Source organism: Montipora capricornis, chromosome 13 (genome assembly GCF_036669925.1).
Source record: "Montipora capricornis isolate CH-2021 chromosome 13, ASM3666992v2, whole genome shotgun sequence".
NCBI classification, from domain to species: Eukaryota; Metazoa; Cnidaria; class Anthozoa; order Scleractinia; family Acroporidae; genus Montipora; species Montipora capricornis.
In genome coordinates this window covers 21512906-21518035 of record NC_090895.1, presented here as the reverse complement: position 1 = coordinate 21518035, position 5130 = coordinate 21512906, and positions in this window count along the sequence as shown.

Below are 5130 nucleotides of genomic sequence, written 5' to 3'. Positions count from 1 at the left end.
CAGCCAACTGATGCATCAGAAGAAGATTTCGAAGCTTTCGTTCGAGAGTCGCTGGCACGTCTCTGCGGAGGTCAAGAAAAGATTATACAAGACATCTCGAATCTGAAAGCAAAAGTACAACTGAATGAAGGGGCTTTGGACAAGATTTCTAAACGAACCTCAACCAAAGTTTTGAAGAACTCAAGGGAGAACTCCATGATGCTAGATGCAAAGTTGATGAAATAGAAGACTCTGTTCAAAACCATGTTACGCAAATTAGTCAAATGTATGAACGTCTTCTATCACTTGAGCGCCATTCACGGGAATACAATCTTCGCTTTCATAACATTGAAGAATCCCCCGGCGAGGATTGCTTGCAGAAAATCCTGTTTAATGTTTAAGCACACTCCTTTGAAGTACTTACATGCAGTTAGAACTTTGTGCGTTCCATCATAAGTTATGTGCTTTCACCTGTAATTCAGTTTTTCTAAATTGAAAAAGTATTTATTATTTGTTTCTCCATATTCGTACCAGCGTGCTCTACTTCTCACGATAGTGCCTCGCGTTCTTTCAGTTGTGATTTCAGAAAGTTTGTTCTTAATCTGCTCTAATTCGGTTTTATCGTCTTCACTATACGCTGTTTGAAGTTTAGTATTTAACTGGCGCTCGTTGCAGTTATTAGGCCTAAGCACACTTTTAGCATTTTAGCTTTCAATTTACGGTTTGGTTGACTACACTTTTCACGAGACTGTGTGAAGACTATAGCACTCGTTTGCTGATTAAGCCTAAGCGCCTCTTTCAGTGATTAGGCCTAAGCACTCTTTTAACATTTTAGCTTTCGATTTACGGTTCGGCTAACTACACTTTTCACGAGCTTATCTGACTGCGTACCGCGTAGCCAGCTTCTTAGGTAAAGGGGGTAGTTTCTAAAGAAACTGTGGTGCTGCGTCGGTGGGGAAGTAGTAGACAAAATTTGGTTTTTTCAACGGAGTTGATTATGTAAATTGACCACCGTACAGGGATACTAAAAGCTGACGTTTCGAGAGTTAGCCCTTCGTCAGAGCGCATCGAGGAATTAAGGGATGTGTGTAGTTTTTATAGTAGAGTAGGATCCTTTATCAGCTATCAGCTATCAGCTTTTAGAATCCCTGCTTCGAATTCTAGAATCCCTGTACGGTGGTCAATTTAGATTATCAACTCCGTTGATAAAACACAATTTTTGTGTACAGCTTCTTAGATAGCCTTCCATCTTAAATTGATTATCTTCCGCGTACCGCGTACCGCGTGGCCAGTTTCTGAGATAGATTTCCATCTTGAATTGATTATCTCACTGCGTACCGCGTACTGCGTAGCCAGCTTCTAAGATAGCTGTTCATCTTGAATTGAGTATCTTCCGCGTACCGCGTAACACGTACCGCCGAGCCAGCTGCTAAGATAGCCATTTTCAATTCGCAATTTATTGTTACTTGAACAAAATACATACTTCAAGTGGAATTTACTAGTTTCTGCGTCCCGCATAGCCGGCTATGCAGAACTTTGTTCGAGTGGCAGGGTATTCTGTAGTTACTCCGCAAACAAATAATTAACAACATACTGTCACAGTGATGGGTGCCCCACTGTATAAGGGAGCATTTGTAGATCCCCTACCTTGCTCAACAGTTTTTTCTTTAGCAGCACTCTCTGCGGGGCACGGAAAAAATACAACGCAGCTCGTAAGATATCCGCGCGTATTATATGTTAAACCATCGAATAAGATGTATGTAATTCTAGTTCAACATAGGCAACAAGTATGACTTAAACAAAGAAAATTCAATGGTATGACTTACATGCCAGGGTGCATTCAGTGTAGTTTACGCCAAAGATCTTCGGTATGGGTTTAATTTTTTGCGGTGTACTGGCATTTAATCGGAGTTTTTGTTGTATAGTGGTGGGGCATGGAAGCAAAAAGTGAGGAACATGGATCATCAGATTGTGTGAAAAAAGGGAAACTGGATTTTGATCCTTTTTTGTCTGAACATTATATTTCAATAACAGATGTAAATATTCTTGTTGTAAACAAGCAAGTCAAAATTCAAATGCAATCATTCGTTTTTTCAAGGTGGAGACATTTTAGTGATTCAAGGTGGAAACATTTTAGTGATTTCACTAGTATCAGGGACCTCATTATTATTCCAAGTGAGTCCTAATCTATTTCCCACAGTAGAAAGTTCTTCTCTCTTTGACCAGGGTTTATTTGATAATCAAGGGGGACTGGGTTTGGGCCAGGTGTCAACGGCCATTATGTTCACCCTCACCACATCCCCCGCCCCCTATCCCAGGTTTTTAAGAAGTAACAAGAACTGGCATTGCTCAGAGTAAGAAGCTTTTTTTTTTTTGCTCCAACCTCCTTCCCTTGATCCGCGAACTTTTTCTATTTAGTATATTTAGTTTTGGCGCGTTTTTCTTCGCCCTCACCCTTACTGGGGAAACATATTATAAGATAATTCATTCTTGTTTTGTTTTTTTGAATGACAGTGGCCAGTGGCTATGGATCTATTGTTCATACAAGAGCAGCACGTATGGGTTTTGTTTTGGGCGGAGAGAGAAAGACAAAAAGTTATTCTATCGCTGCATAATCAGAACCCTTTCTGGTTATCGTTCGCGGGGGAAGAGATACGTTTGTCCCATTGAGGATGTTACGATATTCGCCTGATTTTGTAATAATTAACCGGTCTTGCGAAATAGGATTAAAATGAGCGTGTGTTCTGGAGATGTGAATTTTACTTACATATTTGAAGCCTACTGCACGGTTAAAAATTCAAGATAAAAATTCGTGTAAACAGGTTTCTAGACAGTTACCTAATATTCCGCATAAAGTGTGAGCTAAATTTCGAGTATGGTTACCAGTCCTAGGACAGTTCACATCACTCAGCCCAGCCACCAACCTCAATTGTGGGTTTTGGTTTGGGCGGAGAGAGAAACACATAAAGTTCTTCTATCGCTACATAATCAGAGCTCTTTCAGATTATCGTACGCGGGGGAAGAGATATATTTTTGCGTGTTCTTTTGTCTGAAAAGAAATTTCTCTACGTTTGTCTGATTGAGAACGTCACGATATTACCCTGATTTTGTAACCATTAACTGGGCTTGCGCAGTATGATTGTAATAAGCATGTTTTATGGATAAATGGAACTTGAACAGAGGAAAGAGAGAAACACTACCAGTAAATCATCTGAAGCGTGATAGAAATTAAAGATTAGAAGGATTGCATGAGAAAAGTTAAGTGGCAGTCTCTCTAAAAGCGGTCCACTCGACTTCGGGACCAAAAGTAATTTTCCCTCATTTTTTGTCAGTGAAAAGGATTTGGGACATATATATATAAGCAATTTATTATTTTCCAGTTTCTTATTTTTGCTTTGCTACGAGCCAAAATTGAATTTTGGCGGAACTGAGGTTGCCGACCGTGATCAGAAAGGTAAAATTCACCGATTTTGTGAAGCGTGCTATGTCCCCTAAAATGCAGCTCACAGATTTTCTTTTTCATACAAATTCATTCATTACTTAGACTGACGAAATATGGAAACTTTTCGGAAAATTCTAAGCTTACCAGAGAGGCTGGAAGACACCCTACTCTGAGGCCTTTGTTCACATACTAAAATTTAGCCAAGTTTGAGGAAGAAAATCTCAAAAGTTGGGTCTAAATGAAGGCTAAAAAGCAGATCACAGTAAATTTCTTACCTTAATAGACCGTTCCATAAGTTCAAACCGCTGGGTATCTCCTTGGATTGCACGCGACAACAGATTAAAATCTGCCACAATCAGTGTATTTACACAACTATCGCTCGTGTCAAAGTTCATTTGCATAACCCTTGCACTCGGTGAAAATATGTCTTCTGCCGTTCAGGTTCGTTTGTTGACCTTCTAAGTAGTGACAAAAAGCTTGCTTCAGTAAATGGATAAGCTGGAGATCCAGTTTTGAGGTGCAGGTTGCGTTAAAGTTGATCAATTCTCAAGACTTGCGAGATACTCCAAAAGTAAATAATGGCTGTCACTAATTAACCGTTGCCGTCGATCGACGGAACGCTAGGAGAAGATGAAAGTAGTAAGTTTTCATTTACCGTTTTCATGACAACTGAATCCTGTATTACTACTAGCCTAATGACTACTAGGAACTTGAGCGTAAAGACAACAACAACGAACACTTGCCGGTTATCTCTGAGAGGTGAGTTCGTCAAGTACACCTGAAAACACGACAAGCTTGAATGGAACCATGTTTTGCCATGGTCTGTGCTTCTGTTTCATGCTTGATGGCTGCTTGTATTTTACAATCACCGCTTATGTAGCACTTAAAATGAACGTCGGGATCCGTTGATGCCACGAATGCAACACTAGCCTTATTTGTCACAATGTCACACAAGTTTTAACGTGACCAGTTACCAGCTATGGAGGATCCCCTGCCCTGCGCGCTAGCGCTGGTGAATAGATTTGTCAAGAAAAACTCGTTTCATTTCAATATTGGAATTGATAAACCCACCCATTGATTTAATTTTTGGACTAGTGTAATCCTGTCAGTATCACCGAACGACGACAATCATTACATCTTTTCGACTTATACTTTTCCTCAAAAAAATATAAGGAGTTGCTGAAAGTAGATATGTAACTGAAATTCATTTTTTTCTTTCCCGTTATCAGGTGTTCGCTTTTCACAGAAAACCTAATGGTCGACCTATGAATGAAATGAAGAAACTCAGCAGATGCTGAGAGAGCGATTTCTGGCTTTGTTGATTATAGGACTAGTACCCTACCGTTTTTTCTCCAGCAGGACCCAGCACTGTTGGCCATAAAACTAGTTTGTCTTTGATTTCTCAGGCTGGCGAAACAAATAGTTTAGTGATGGGACATGCCGTCTTACCTTGCTCGAAGGAGGGTGCCTGGGGTACTCCCCGTATGGGCTATGTAGGTTCGTGCAGCCCCAAAGGGTAAGGCTTTCAGCCGTCTTGGTCATAGATAGTGTATAATTATCAACTTCTTTAAGCAGTAGGGCCCCTTGTTTCTGAGCGATCAGCTAAAAACTATGGGATTCAATGAGTCACGATGCTCAAGGACACGTGCTATCATTTTGAAATTTCCAACAAATTTGGACATGTTGAAATAATGCTCATGTTATAAATT